Below are 16,692 nucleotides of genomic sequence, written 5' to 3' on the forward strand. Positions count from 1 at the left end.
AAGCACGTGTACCCCAATGTTCATCACAGCACTGTTTATAATAGCCAGGACATGGAAGCAACCTAGATGTCCATGAGCAGATGAATGGATAAGAAAACTATGGTACATATACACAATGGAGTATTACTCAGCCATTAAAAAGAAAACATTTGAATCAGTTCTAATGAGGTGGATGAAACTGGAGCCTATTATACAGAGTGAAGTAAGCCAGAAGGAAAAACACCAATACAGTATAATAACGCATATATATGGAATTTAGAAAGATGGTAACAATAACCCTGTGTACGAGACAGCAAAAGAGACACTGATGTATAGAACAGTCTTATGGACTCTATGGGAGAGGGAGAGGGTGGGAAGATTTGGGAGAATGGCATTGAAACATGTAAAATATCATGTATGAAATGAGATGCCAGTCCAGGTTCGATGCACGATACTGGATGCTTGGGACTAGTGCACTGGGACGACCCAGAGGGATGGTATGGGGAGGGAGGGAGGGAGGAGGGTTCAGTATGGGGAACACATGTATACCTGTGGAGGATTCATTTTGATAATTGGCAAAACTAATACAATTATGTAAAGTTTAAAAATAAAATAAAACTAAAAAAAAAAAAAACACAGAAGAGAAGCAAAAAGCAAAGGAGGAAAGATAAGCATCTGAATGCAGACTTCCAAAGAATAGCAAGGAGAGATAAGAAACCCTTCCTCAGCGATCAATGCAAAGAAATAGAGGAAAACAACAGAATGAGAAAGACTAGAGATCTCTTCAAGAAAATTAGAGATACCAAGGAACATTTCATGCAAAGATGGGCTCGATAAAGGACAGAAATGGTATGGACCTAACAGAAGCAGAAGATATTAAGAAGAGGTGGCAAGAATACACAGAAGAACTGTACAAAAAGATCTTCATGACCAAGATAATCACCATGGTGTGATCACTCACCTAGAGCCAGACATCCTGGAATGTGAAGTCAAGTGGGCCTTAGAAAGCATCACTATGAACAAAGCTAGTGGGGGTGATGGAATTCCAGCTGAGCTATTTCAAATCCTGAAAGATGATGCTGTGAAAGTGCTGCACTCAATATGCCAGCAAATTTGGAAAACTCAGCAGTGGCCACAGGACTGGAAAAGGTCAGTTTTCATTCCAATCCCAAACAAAGGCAATGCCAAAGAATGCTCAAACTACCACACAATTGCACTCATCTAACACACTAGTAAAGTAATACTCAAAATTCTCCAAGCCAGGCTTCAGCAATACGTGAACCATGAACTTCCAGATGTTCAAACTGGTTTTAGAAAAGGCAGAGTAACCAGAGATCAAATTGCCAACATCTGCTGGATCATGGAAAAAGCAAGAGAGTTCCAAAAAAACACCTATTTCTGCTTTATTGACTATGCCAAAGCCTTTGACTGTGTGGATCACAATCAACTGTGGAAAATTCTGAAAGAGACGGGAATACCAGACAACCTGACCTGCCTCTTGAAAAACCTATATGCAGGTCTGGAAGCAACAGTTAGAACTGGATATGTAACAACAGACTGGTTCCAAATAGGAAAAGGAGTACGTCAAGGCTGTATATTGTCACCCTGCTTATTTAACTTATATGCAGAGGACATCATAATAAACGCTGGGCTGGAAGAAGCACAAGCTGGAATCAAGATTGCCGGGAGAAATATCAATAACCTCAGCTATGCAGATGACACCACCGTTATGGCAGAAAGTGAAGAGGAACTAAAAAGCCTCTTGATGAAAGTGAAAGAGGAGAGTGAAAAAGTTGGCTTAAAGCTCAACATTCAGAAAACGAAAATCATGGCATCTGGTCCCATCACTTCATGGCAAATAGATGGGGAAACAGTGGAAACAGTGTCAGAGTTTATTTTTGGGGGCTCCAAAATCACTGCAGATGGTGACTGCAGCCATGAAATTAAAAGACGCTTACTCCTTGAAAGGAAAGTTATGACCAACCCAGAAAGCATATTCAAAAGCAGAGACATTACTTTGCCAACAAAGGTCCGTCTAGTCAAGGCGATGGTTTTTCCAGTGGTCATGTATGGATGTGAGAGTTGGACTATGAAGAAAGCGGAGCACTGAAGAATTGATGCTTTTGAACTGTGGTGTTGGAGAAGACTCTTGAGAGTCCCTTGGACTGCAAGGAGATCCAACCAGTCCATTCTAAAGGAGATCAGTCCTGGGTGTTCTTTGGAAGGAATGATGCTGAGGCTGAAACTCCAGTACTCTGGCCACCTCATGCGAAGAGTTGACTCATTGGAAAAGACCCTGATGCTGGGAGGGATTGGGGGCAGGAGGAGAAGGGGACAACAGAGGATGAGATGGCTGGATGGCATCACCGACTCGATGGATGTGAGCTTAAGTGAACTCTGGGAGTTGGTGATGGACAGGGAGGCCTGGCGTGCTGTGATTCATGGGGTTGTAAAGAGTCGGACACGACTGAGCAACTGAACTGAATGCAAACTAAGGACTTCTGGTAATAATCATGCATCCATGTAGGTTCACTGATTGTAACAAATGCATCACCCTGTTTCAGGATAGTGGGAGAAGTTGTGTGGGGACAGGGTTATTTGGGAACTCTCTGTACTTTACTCTCAATTTTGCTGTGAACCAAAAACTGCTCTAAAAAATAAAGCTCTTTTATTTAAAAAATAATTTCCAGTTAGGAATGTAAATTTTTCAGTATTAATCACCCCAAACTTTATGTTGTATCTAACACTGTAGAACATTCATGAATTCATATAATTTTTTAAAAAAGTTTATTCAAAGAGCATCTTGAGAACATCTAGCCATACTGCTTGTGTACAGCTTGTCTGAACATCTGTATTACAGGAACACATACTTTGTAAAGACAGATAAACTGTGGCATAGGAGCTAACTGACTTGCTGAAATAGTAGTAGCAGCAGGAATAGGTCCGGAATATCTCCTGATTCTTGAGGAAAACAGAAAAAAAAAAAAAAAAAAATTTGTAAGACTTAGAACAGGCAAAAGTAGGAGCTATCTTTAGAGAAAAAAAAAGGGAGCTAATTCTGAAAATCTTTAAATTATTTTAATATCTGAGAAAAAAAGTCAAAACAGAATTTGATTTGCAAATAAAACAAAGTAAAAACTACCAAACATGATGTGGTTTTTCTAAAGAACAAATGATATTAAGAGAATGTGATTTTCTTCCTAAGGCAAGAAATAGGCTCTATGGATTATAATACGTCGAAAGTAATACAGACATAAATCTGTTTAAACAAACATATTAATAAAGAACAAGTTACTAGGATTATATTTTTAGGATAAACTAAAAGTTATTTAAAATGGTGCTTTGGAAGTCATTCTTCTGGTCATTTTTGGTCAGTCTTTCATTAGATTAAAAAATACAGAGAGCCACCAGTGATCCAGAGGGAGGTATTTCGAGCATGAACTACAGGATTTTTGTGGTCAGTTATTTCATATTTTTGTAAACAACTGAATTAGATAAGAAAATAATAAAATAACTGTAATAGAAAAAGGAACTGAGCAGGGTTTAAAAAATTGAACCAATTTATGTCTATTTCAGTAGACACTAAAAACATGGTTATAAACTTGAGCAAGAAAAGGAGAATGGGGATAGTTAAGGCAGAATGAATTCAAGGGTGATCAAAGGTTACTTAATGAATATGAGTTGGTAAAGTTGAAAGTTTACTGAGATTAATAGGAATACTAATTAAGGAAAGACTTTTGGCCAAATGGCACACTGAGCTGATGTAAATGGACCTTTTCCTCCCACTTCACACACAGAAACGCTAGATAAAACATAACAAAAATGCTTTTAACATATATAGTCAAACTTAAAAAAAAAAAAAAAAGGAAATCCCCAGGCACCTGAAATGAAAGTAACATCAAAATCAAAGCTGGAACAGTAAGGGGGATTTGAGACCATGGTGGCCCGTAGGGTTTTAAACTCCAAATCAGAACTCAGGCTTGGAGGAGAAAGCACTAACGCTCACGTGGAGGTCGGAAATGCAGCTTCAGGCAGGTGGAATTTAGGGGAGTCGGAACTGAGACCCTTGCACAAAGCCCAGAGCCTCAAATACCTATTCCTCCTTGATTTGCAGTCTGAAAAGTCTCACTGGCTCAGGGAAACGGCAATAAAAGTTGCTAATTATCTGGTCTTGAATAGTGGAAAAGGCACTCACAAGAAATCTAAAATGTAGGCCTATGACAGAAAGGGTGAAGGATCCAAATTTACATTCTGTATCACACAAGAGTCTTGAGCTGAGAAATTTACACAAAATCTGGTCTTTGACATGTGGGAGAAAAAAACCAAAATACTTTCATAACCCAGAGCACAGATATACACAGGGAAAAAGAAAAACAGACAGAAAAGAGCTCACGATGACAAACCATATGAGGAAGACCTGAATGTGAAAGGTAGATTTATAAAAGCTACAGTAAAAGATATCAAACGGTATCTTTGAAGCAGGAGTAGGGAAACTTCTTAAACACTGCCCCAAAAGCTTTAAAAAAAAAATGAATTTGACTATATTGATATTAAAGGTTTTTGTCAAAGAACTCTCGTCTATAGACATGATGAACAGACAAGAGACAAATGGTAGAACCAGGAGATGTTCGCAAAGCTTAAAGACAACAAGGAATTAATTACTACAATATACAAGAAATTCCTGGAAACCTTGAGTAAAAAAAATTCAATGGGGAGAAAGATGGCCAAATGATATAACTGAGCAATTCAGAAGAGAAGCTTACTTAACTGGCTAACAAGTAATAGTAGTTGCTGTAATAGCAGTAAAGGCAGTAATATTTATTATACATTCAGGGACTACTTATTATATTCAGGAATATGCTTTACATATATTAACTCATTTTATCCTCTTAACAACCTAATGATGCAGATGCTATTATTATTCCCTCTTACTAATGAGGAGACTAAGGTCCAGAGACAGTAAGTAATTTCTCTAAGGTCTTACAGTAACAAATAGTAGAACACAGAATTGAACCCAGGGTAAAACTGGTGGTATATAAATTCATATAGCTCTTCTGGAAAAAACTGCTGCTAATATTTAGTGAAATTTACTGTGCATGTATGCCCTGTGCCCTAAGAATCATATCCCTGGATACATTTTCTTCAAAAATTCTCACAGGTCCATAAGAAAACATTGCCAGAAAGACCACTGAGCCATTGTTTTTGGTAGCAGGGAAACAGGAGGTAATTTAGACGTCAATCATTAAAAGAATTTAGTGATATGCAGATAGATATGTAGAATATATGGGATTTCCAGGTGGTGCTAGTGCTAAAAAACCTGCCTGCCAACACAGGAGACATAAGAGATGTAGATTTGATCCTTGAATTGGGATCCCTGAATTTGATCCCTGAAATGGCAATCCATTCCAGTATGCTTGGCTGGAAAATTCCATGGAGAGAGAGGAGCCTGGCAGGCTACAGTCCATGGGCCACAAAGAGTCGGACATGACTGACTGAGCATGCACACACATGCAGAATATATACTACGCAATAGACAGCATTAGAAAGAAGCAAACAACTAGCTATTAGACAGAATAAATACCCAGGTGAGTGGAAAAAATTACAAACAGAACAAGACCTAGAGCGTAATACCATGTATGTGAGTCAAAAACACATAATCAAAACAATAAATGAGATAAAGTTGCACTGCAGCCAAAGACATTATTTCAAATACATTAGAGGGGCTGCTGAAAACGGGAGGGAAATGGGAGTAGGGGTTGGAGGTTAGGGAGGGAAAAAAAATCAAACACGAAGAGCCTTACCAAGACAGACAGATGTAGAGTGTCACAGATGAGGAGGATTTCTGTACACCCCTAAAAGGCAAACAGTAAAAACAACAAGTCACATGAGGAAATGAACTGCCATATGGAAAGACGTGAGATGCGAGAAAGAGCCCAAACGGCACCCCAAGAACGGAAAACCCTAAAAACTACACAACACTATGGAAACACCATCAACTGTTTAGTTTTAATAAACAGGCAAAATGAAGGGAAGTCATAAAGAAAGAAAAAGATAATATGAAAAAAGAAAAGGCAGATGTGAAAAAGAACCAAAAGAACTTCTAGGAACGGAAGTTAAGTCACTGAAATTCACCCATCAATGAATTAAACAGATTAGATAAAGCTAAACAGAAAATTGCCAACATCTGCCAGATCATGGAAAAAGCAAGAGAGTTCCAGAAAAACATCTATTTCTGCTTTATTGACTATGCCAAAGCCTTTGACTGTGTATTTCTGCTTTATTGACTACGCCAAAGCCTTTGACTGTGTGGATCACAATCAACTGTGGAAAATTCTGAAAGAGACGGAAATACCAGACCACCTGACCTGCCTCTTGAGAAACCTATATGCAGGTTTGGAAGCAACGGTTAGAACTAGACATGGAACAACAGACTGGTTCCAAATAGAAAAAGGAGTACGTCAAGGCTGTATATTGTCACCCTGCTTATTTAACTTATATGCAGAGGACATCATGAGAAACGCTGGACTGGAAGAAGCACAAGCTGGAATCAAGATTACTAGAAATATCAATAACCTCAGCTATGCAGATGACACCACCCTTATGGCAGAAAGAGAAGAGGAACTAAAAAGCCTCTTGATGAAAGTGAAAGAGGAGAGTGAAAAAGTTGGCTTAAAGCTCAACATTCAGAAAACGAAGATCATGGCATCTGGGCCCATCACTTCATGGCAAATAGATGCGGAAACAGTGGAAACAGTGTCAGACTTTATTTTTGGGGGCTCCAAAATCACTGCAGATGGTGACTGCAGCCATGAAATTAAAAGCCGCTTACTCCTTGGAAGGAAAGTTATGACCAACTTAGATAGCATATTCAAAAGCAGAGACATTACTTTGCCAACAAAGGTCCATCTAGTCAAGGCTATGGTTTTTCCAGTAGTCATGTATGGATGTGAAAGGTGGACTGTGAAGAAAGCCTAGCACTGAAGAACTGATGCTTATGAACTGTGGTGTTGGAGAAGACTCTTGAGAATCCCTTGGACTGCAAGGAGATCCAACCAGTCCATCCTAAAGGAGATCAGTCCTGGGTGTTTTTTGGAAGGACTGATGTTGAGGCTGAAACTCCAGTATTTTGGCCACCTCATGCGAAGAGTTGACTCATTGGAAAAGACCCTGATGCTGGGGGGATTGGGGGCAGGAGGAGAAGGGGACGACAGAGGATGAGATGGCTGGATGGCATCACTGACTCCATGGACGTGAGTTTGGGTGAACTCCGGGAGTTGGTGATGGACAGGGAGGCCTGGTATGCTGCGATTCATGGGGTCGCAAAGCATCAGCCACGACTGAGCGACTGAACTGAACTGAAAGAGAAAATTACTGATTAGGAAAAGAAGTGTGAGAAAATGACTCAGAAGGTAGCAAAGTTAAAAAAAAAAATCCAACAACCAAAAAACAGAAATACGAAAGAGGTTAAAGGACATGGAAAGTGAATAGGAAGGCGTCACATGCATCTAAACAGAAGTTCCTGGCAGGAATACCGAGGAACGTGTGGGAGAAGCGATCTGAATGTGTAATTCCTGAGACTGTTCAAGAATTAAAGTCAGATGTGAGTCTTTAGAATAAAAACTTGAAAATATCAACAACACGGAGAAAAAGAAATTGTAAGCAAACCAAAAGAAAAGATTATTAACAGGAGAGTGACAAGTTGGCTGATACAGACTTCTCATTAATAACAACAGATATCAGAATAAAATGGAGTTAACAGTTTCAAATATTACGGAAAATAAAATTAACCATGTATCTATATACAGATCGAACTAAAATCACCTTCAAAGGTAAGAGGCTCAGAGAAAGAATTACGGTAAGAAGGATACTGCACGGGAAAGGAGGTACTGAATTTAAGACAAAACACCAAGAAGCAAAGAAACTGCTCAACATATTCTTTAGCTGCTAAGTCACTCCAGTCGTGTTCGACTCTGTGCGACCCCATAGACGGCAGCCCACCAGGCTCCCCCATCCCTGGGATTCTCCAGGCAAGAACACTGGAGTGGGTTGCCGGTTCCTTCTCCAATTCTTTAGCTGCTAAAAGTTAAAACCAGAAAGACTGATAACACCGAATATGCGAGGATGTGGAATGCCTAGAACTCGTATACATTACAGGTGAAGGTAAAAAATGTTACAACTGCATTGAAGAACTGTGTGGAGGTTTCTTATAATAAAGAATTAACCACTGATACAAGTAATGACATGGATAAACCCTAAAAATAGTAAGTTAAATCAAAGAAGCCAGGCATAAAAGGGTACATATATATGACCCAATCTATAGGAAACAGACATAGAGGCAAAACTGATTGACAGTGACAGAAACCAGAGAGCAGCTGCAGAGGTTGTGGGGCTGGTGTGGGGGAAGGGAATTAAACAGAAAGAGACACGAGGAAACTTTCCCAGGGAATGGAAATGTTCTATGTCTTATTTTGGGTGGTGGTTAAAGAGTAGGTATTGGTCAAAAACTCTTCAAGTAGAATTCATGATACTGTGTGTTAATTCTATCTCAATAAAAAAGAAATTAAGAAATGTGTTGGCATACCTAAAATACACCAGCTATTTAAAAACAGATAGGGAAGGGGAGGTTAAAAATGAAGTAGAATAATGACAACCACAGGAGCCACCACTTTCTACATGCTTCTCATGTGCCAGGTGCTGTTCTGAATGCTTTGCATCTGTTAATTCATTTAGTCTTTTCAACAACTCTGTAAAGTTGGTACTCTTTATCATCCTCATTTTATATGTAAGAAACTGTAGCCCAGGGAGGTTATATAACTTACCTAAGGTCACACAACTAGCACGTGGCAGATCTGGGCTCCAAACTCAGGCAGTCTGGCTCCAAGGTCTACATTCACAAAAATCCACAGTCTCTCTGAAATGAAAAATCAGTAAGAACATGGAAGATCAGAGAAGAAGAATGAGAGTTAGAACTCTCTAAGGGCCAAGGGGATGACAAAAACAATGATTAACTTTAGCCCTAGGCTTAAGTGAAGGATGGCTGTTAATAGGTAAGGAAATAAGGGAATAAAACCTGAACAAATATTTGCAAATAAGAGACGTAAAAATGAATTAAGAAAATGTGATTACTACAATAGTAAGTGGGCTTCCTTGGTGGCTCAGTGGTAGAGTATCCGCCCCGCAATGCAGGAGACCCAGTTTTGATCCCCGGGTTGGGAAGATTCCCCTGGAGGAGGGAATGGCATCCCACTCCATTATTCTTGCCTGGAGAATCCCATGGACAGAGGAGCCCAGTGGGCTACAGTCCATGGGGTCTCGAAGAGTCAGACACGACCGAAACGACTGATTAGACACAACGGCAAGTAGAGAAGAGGGAAAGAATGGCAAAGCAAGTGTGGTAAACAGACAGCAACTTACGATGGCAGAAATAAGCCCAAATGTATTAGTGATCACAGTGAAGAAGCAGATGAAACTTCCTTCTTAAGGCAGAAACTCTCTGATTGGAGTCTTTAAAAAAAAACACAGGCATACGTTGCTTATCAGAGAATTAATGTGTGGGTGTGTTTACACTTAAAACAGTGCCTAGCACACAGTAAAGACTACATGTGTTAGCTGCGTTATTACTAGCAAGACAGACTGAACTTTCCTCATTAAATAGTTTTGAAACTACCCATCTGACATGACAGCTAAAGTACATATCTGTACATAAACAATTAAACTATATAATCTTTGTAGATCACTTTCAAGTACAGAATACTGTTATTAAATAATGTTATATATAGTCATCAGGGATACACTAGGGGCTACTGACGTGTATATAGGGAGAGGCTGAACTATACTGCCAACCTCACAAGTAAAATGTAAAAGCCTTTAACATGTATTTCACTGTTTCCTCCTGACTCCGCTTGCAAGGAAGTCAAATGGAGGGGAGAGAATACAGCACTAAATATAATGCCATCAAAGTGTGCTTTTCGGAGTTAAGAAACTACAGTGGAACACAGAACGCTGAACTGTGTGAGTGAAGTCTTATAGATCCCTGTATAGAGGCAACCTCGGGTATGTTATTAAGTACTTACTGAAATTGCTGGGCTTTGGAAAATTGTCAGAGGTCCCAAGGGAAGAACACTTAAGCAACAAAAAAGCACCAGAGAGATGGATGTTACTCAAAGGAACAATACTAAAGCCTCAAGAAAAGACTCCTGATATAGAAGATACTTGGAAAGAAAACACTTAATTGACTGAACCAAGTGCTGCATAATGACCCAAAACACAAATGGGAATTCAACACAAAGTAGAAACTAGGCCAGCTTTCTAAAAGAAGCACAAAGAATATTTATTTATTTATTTCAATTTTTATTCTGTCTACTTCCAAAAAAAGGATTTCAAAGTTTGAGAATTCTTCAAGTTACAAAGAAACAACAGTCACACACACAGGGAAAAAAAAAAAAAATGACAACTGAAAAAACACAAGTGAGAGCCAAGTTAGAGCTGGTAAGAAACATGGAACCCCTTCAGTGAACAAGAAGGAATACAACACTAAAGGGAGTTCCCTGGTGGTCCCACGGCTAAGACGCCAGTCTCTCAGTGCAGGGGCCCATGGGTTCAATCCCTGGTCAGGAAATTAGAGCCCATATGCCGCAACTAAGACCCAGTGCAGCCAACTAAACAAACACTAAAAAAAAAAAAAAAAAGAATATAACACTAAAGACTTATAGTCTCGATACACATCATTTAATTAAAGTAGATGTTCTGAAATCCACAACTGATGGCAACGTCCTTCGTGAGGCTCAAACCAAGGCCTCCGCTGCCACTGCTGGAGGGGAAGACTCTTCTGTGGCCTCAGGAACCGGACATGCCATTCCCCAATTCACTGCACTTATTTCTCAGTAGGTCTTCAGCCAGCAATACACGTGTCAACCAACAACTATTTATGGGTCAACTGCCTACCATTTACTCAGGCCACTGTTAGGTGCCATGTGGAAGCCAAGTGAAATATAAAACAAGGTCCTTGTCCACAGGGAGTTTATAATAAAGTTGACAGCTTATTTCAACTGGAATGACTGAAAACGGAAACCTTAAAAAGACTCAATCCACCAGACACAGAAGAGGGAAAGAGAGAAGAGGGGGAAAAAAACAGATTGATCTCAGTGAATGAAAAGGAAAAGGGAAGGCCTGGAGTTGGTAAATGCAAGTTAAGTACAATTTCACCAGGCAAGGGTGAGAAGGGACGGAGAATATTCTGGGATCATGTGTGCGTACAGGCAACTGGTACTGCACCCCCAGGAAAGGCCTCCAGGGACTCGTCGTCATTAGGACACGAGCTGCGGTGGGTCTCCATATGTAAGAGGAAATGTGGAGCACCAGACTGCCTAGGCTAGGGAGGCCAGAAAAGGAGCAGGCGAACTTAACCTGCACTGAGGGAGAAGCTTCTGAAAGAGAAACAGCACAACTAAAGCAGAGCTTTTCCAGCGACAGACGGCACGGTCTAAGAGGGAAAAGTGACTAGCAACGGGAAGGAAGAACACGGATGCTATATATATTGTCTAACAGTAAAGAAAGTTCCATGGAACACAAGTTGGACCCATCTCTGCCTGGATTTCTGTATCCCCAATACCCAAGAAAGAAAAGCCATTCTAAGACTTGGTCAAGGTCCTATATTCTGGTTCTCCTAACCATTCTGCACTCTCTTTGGGGAACACCTTTCTCACGGTCTGAGATCTCTCTCTCTGGTCTGGCTCAAAGCAACCTTATCTGCCTAAAGTTCTGCTTTTACTGTTGCTATTGATAATCCCATCTCCAGAATAAAATCTTTATTTCTGTCTCAATTTCTGGGCTCTGCTGGAACCAGAGAGCTGGAAAGGGACCTTGGAGAGCCCTATTTATTGCTTTCAGCAAACACAAGTTCATTACTTTATCTTTCACGTACTCTTGTTGCACGCCCAAATGACCTTAGTTCAATCCCTCCCCTTTCTAATGGAGGAAACTGAGGTCCTGGGAGGCTGAGCTGCTCTTTGATCCAAGTCAGCTTGAACCCCATGGCTATTTAGTATCTCACAAACAACCAGAGTCAGGTGAAATAACAGGCACTCTCAACATAATTAGAGCAAAGATCACACATTCAGAGACAAGAAATGGGGCATTTGCTACACACAAAAAGACGATTTAAAATGTAAGGTATCTAAGGAATCAGCTAAGTTAAAAGAAAACCACTAGCAATTATTTCTGAGAACGCAAGTAGGATTGGTGAGGTTACAGAAGGGTGACTGTAGCTTTTAGCAGGCCCACATTTCTCGAGTTCAAAAGCAGCTGTCATTTGGTCTCTTCTTACACTGAGGGCCTGAAAGGCAGCAATATATAGTGTAAAGGATGGAGATTTTATATTTGACACTCCTGGGTTCATGACAGTATCTTTTTATACATATTGTCATTGCTGTTTCTAATATTATCATCACTACCATCATCAATCCATCCCAAATGCTAGTCTACTACTATTCCAACCTTTCAGCTTTGTGGCAATGCCTGAATGGCCTGTGTGCTTTCCTAAGGCACAATCTGGTTACTGGGAGATCCGGGTGTGGATGTGGAACAGCTCTGAAGAACTGCAGTACAGCAAGTCCCCTACAGTTGAATGAGTTCCATTCCAAGAGCATGTTCACAAGTCCAATTTGTAAGTCCAACAAAGTTAGCCCAGGTACCCAACTAACACAATTGGCTATAATAGAACTGTACTCTAACAGGTTTATAATACTTCTCATACAAATAATACACAACAAACACAAAAAATAAAACATTTTAATCACACAGTACAGTATCTTGAAAAGTGCAGTAGTACTGTACAACAGCTGGCATACAGGGGCATACGTTTGCATCTTTGAAAGTTTGCACCTTGAAGGTTTGCGTGTAGGGGATTTACTGTATGGAAGATTCTAAAGCAGCTGAATCAGGCCTAAGATTCACCTTCGGGGATTTGGGAGGCTGTCGAGTGAGCTCTATGGTACATACCAAGCAGGGATAGGATCTTGCTGTCTACTGGGAACCTCGACACTCCATTTATCTTTGTTTTACAGATGCAGACTAAGGCTCAGGGGTGTCAAATGGCTTGTTGAAGGCCACACAGCTAACAAGGGGCATAAATGAGCCCAGGTCTCTTCAGAAAAACTATTCTCAAGACATAGCTCTTTTCTCTATAATGTGAAGGCCTCTCTGGAGGCCAAGACTTAGCTACCACTTCTGCAGATTATTCTCCCTTCTAAGAGCTCAGTGGCCATTAAGAAGTATAGCTATCAACTCTTGGTTACTTAACAAGGACACTTGCAGCGCCCTGAGGGGAACTGGTTAGTGAGCCCACCACAGCCACTGGCCTGTCAGCTCAGGAGACCGTGTTCTCTAAACTGCCAATGCATGTCTCATGAACAGAGTTAGCTCTGATGGTACCTGCTCTCTCTTTTCATATTTTACCAAATTTCACAAGGATATTATTTATCAAATAACCACAAATAAGAGCTGCTAATAAAGTACCTTACTATGCTTCTAAGCATGTTTTACATGTTACCCTCTTTAATAACTAATAACCCAGCAAGATAGCTAAAGCCAATTTACAATTCAGTTGCAAGAGCTGAGAGGTCAAGCAACAGGGCCAAGTCAGTGGAAGAACTGACATTTTAATCCAGTCTGCCTGAGCCTTTTAAAGCTCGTGCCCTTCTACCCATTAGAACAGTCTCTCAAACTTCAATGTACGTAAGAATCAGCTGGGATCTTGCAAAGAAAAAAAAAGATTCTGATCCAGAAGGCCTAGGATGGGATCTGAATTCTGAATTTCTCATAAGCTCTGAATTGATTCAGATGTTGTTTGCCCAAGGAATCTTCTCTGACTAGCAAAACACTATACTACATTTTTCTCACATCACATTTTTTCACATCTAATTATCAAATATGTTAATGCAACCCTTCATCCTTAAAGAGTTCTAAGTCATCCTCAAAACCTTCCCTTCTGCACCTGCCCTTTTCTCCAGTCAGGACAGCTCTAAGAATAAAACCTGCAAAACATGGAGGATTCTAATAACCTTAGGAGAACAGCTCTGTGGCCTGGAACCAACCCAAACTCCTTTAGAATGCATTCTAGTGACCTGGACTTTCAGGGATAGACAAGCTTCCTTGGCTGCTGCCAAAGTAAATGGAAGTCAAATTGCTCCTGATCTAGAGTGAAGTGATTAACTGAACCTGGCTAAGCCTTGTCATGTCCTGGGATGGTACAGCCAATCCATAAATGCAGGCTGAACGGGACAGAGTGAACAGTTCTGGGCTCATGACACCATGTGTGACCTACTGTGACATTTCCATTCTGACTACTTTGCCCATCTGTCTTCCCCACTGAACCAGACAACTGTGCTTGTCTTCCACAGCCTTCTACTCAAATCCCCTGAAAGCTGTATCAAACAACATTTCAAGGCCTATATTCTCTTTTATGGTATCAAGTCTAAAGATCAAGGCTTAAAAATCTGTGCTGCCTTGACATCTGGTAAAATCAGGAGGGCCTCAAATGTCCTAACCATAAATTCCAATACCCACTTTGCTCCCGTGGACACAGTCCCCTAGCCAAACAATCTTCCTTATCAAAGAGGGCAGGTACTGTTTCTGTTTATTCCTGGGCAGTGGGTTTCAGTTCCCTGCCAGCCCCCAAAATTACTCAAACAAGCCAATCACATCCTCTGGCATAACCGAAAAGCAATCAATTTTTTTTTTTTTTTTTTTTTTGATACTTACAAGCCTGCCTCCCACAGCCTTGGTTGCTCACTCTGCTCCTGAGTATACCCACTGTGTCCTCCCTGGGCTGTTAGTATAAGTGACTTCTACATGCCGTCAGTCTCATCTGCCAGTGTCCACTGCTGTGTGCTCAGCCATCCACACAACCCTAGGGTAGGAATCCCTCCCTCCTCAACAGGGTGAAGAGGAAGTGATTAAACCATTTTATGTATTTATTTATTTTTTACCCAATCCACTGGTCTTTGCCATTTTCTCTACCCCTGAACCTCTTAATTGGCAAGGTCATCAACTGCTCTATGACGATAAGGACACCCAGCATTTGTTCTAAGCTCTGTCCACAGGCTTTCCCACTTAATCCCCCTAACATCCCGATGAGGTAGATCTCATTATTATTCCTAACACACAGAGGAAACTAAACTACCCAACAAGGTTATGCAAGACCTTGTCCAAGACCATACAGGTCCGAGCAGAGCTCAAACGCAGACCCACCTGTTCTTAATTACTACCTTAGTCTTGAGAGGATTTCTGGGCTCAATGACACTGTTCCTCAACCCCTCCCACAGGCTGGAAGGTCCAACAGGATCACCTGAATTTGAGACGTCTTGTCTTTTGGTGATCTCTGCTAAAAGATGGATGGAAATTCGTATCTGGGAAAAAGTGAGGTTGGAACAGACCAGCTGGCTTGCCAGGAAGAGACTGACAAGGGACTTCCCCTCGATGGTTTGAATTTCATTTACCAAAGGTCTAGTCTGATTATCAACCGCACAGATACAAACACCCTAGGTCTCAAAGTTAATCAGACTTGGGGAGTTTGGATCAGTTCAGTTTAGTTCAGTTCAATCGCTCTGTCATGTCTGACTCTTTGCAACCCCATGGACTGCAGCACGCCAGGCTTCCCTGTCCATCACCAACTCAGTGGACGTGAGTTTGAGTAAACTCTGAGAGTTTACTCTCATCCTCTATCGTCCCCTTCTCCTCCTGCCTTCTCATCCTCTATCGTCCCCTTCTCCTCCTGCCTTCAGTCCTTCCCAGCATCAGGGTCTTTTCCAATGAGTCAGTTCTTCGCATCAGGTGGCCAAAGTAATGGAGTTTCAGCTTCAGCATCAGTCCTTCCAATGAATATTCAGGACTGATTTCCTTTAGGATGGACTGGTTGGATCTCCTTGCAGTCCAAGGAACTCTCAAGAGTCTTCTCCAATACCACAGTTCAAAGGCATCTGAGAATTTGGATAGCACTGTCTAAACTTACAAGAGAAGAAATATAAATCAGAAAGTCAATTTATTAGTTCACTTATTAGTGAAATATGCCTACTCTTTGCAGTCATCTGTGAAAGAATTACAGCAGTAAGGTCAAGTACAATGAGAAATCCCAGAAGACACTGTATCTCTCAACATCCAGTGGTGGCCTGGCCTATCTGTCTTTGCGATGAAGTAAATGTGTGGCCCCCAGACCAGGCAGGTAGAGTCTGGGGGTCAGAGTCCACTGCATGGCCACTGACATTCTGGCTTGTCCCTTCCACTATCAAGTTCCTGGTTTCTACTGTGGCTCTAGCCTCTGTTCCGATACAGTTGAGCTCAGCTTTGCCTTTGAGGTGACCCTGTGCAGGTATCTAATAGCACTGACCATGGGCTAATTTTTCAGTCTTGTAGAACATAGGGAGTGCCCTCTGGTTGCTCCCACCCACAGGCTTCTCTTCTGATGCTCCAAACCTCTATCCGTAGCAGATCAGAACTACTCCTCCTTCAAGGAGGCTATTCCCAAGGAAGTGCTCAACTTCGAACTCACCCACCTTCTAACTTCTATCTGGGTCATCTGCCTTACACCGCTGAACCAGATTCAGTCCTTACTCCCTTTCCCTTGGTCCACTCACCTCCTCCTTCCTCCCATGCACTTCGTTCACCTATTATTCTGCATTCTTTCAGACCACTCTGCCACAAACCACTAAAACTTAA

The 16,692-nt window shown here is 41.1% G+C and overlaps 1 protein-coding gene across 9 annotated transcripts in view; it reads right to left on the reverse strand.

Moving 5' to 3' along the window:
• ZBTB40 (zinc finger and BTB domain containing 40) overlaps positions 1–16,692 on the reverse strand; it is a 78,457-nt gene that overhangs the window by 43,017 nt on the left and 18,748 nt on the right. For 7 of the 9 annotated variants that reach the window (XR_009731838.1, XM_061393901.1, XM_061393885.1 and 4 more), the window contains exons 2-3: positions 8,799–8,890; positions 5,781–5,831 (exon numbers count right to left, since the gene is read on the reverse strand). The exons of 1 other annotated variant lie outside the window; for it this stretch is intronic. The gene's annotated coding sequence lies outside the window, so the exon portion shown is untranslated. The remainder of the gene's footprint in view (positions 1–5,780; positions 5,832–8,798; positions 8,891–16,692) is intronic. One more of the 9 variants, XM_061393856.1, reaches the window with a different exon arrangement.

The sequence above is a fragment of the Bos javanicus genome, chromosome 2, assembly GCF_032452875.1.
Source record: "Bos javanicus breed banteng chromosome 2, ARS-OSU_banteng_1.0, whole genome shotgun sequence".
Lineage (NCBI taxonomy): Eukaryota > Metazoa > Chordata > Mammalia > Artiodactyla > Bovidae > Bos > Bos javanicus.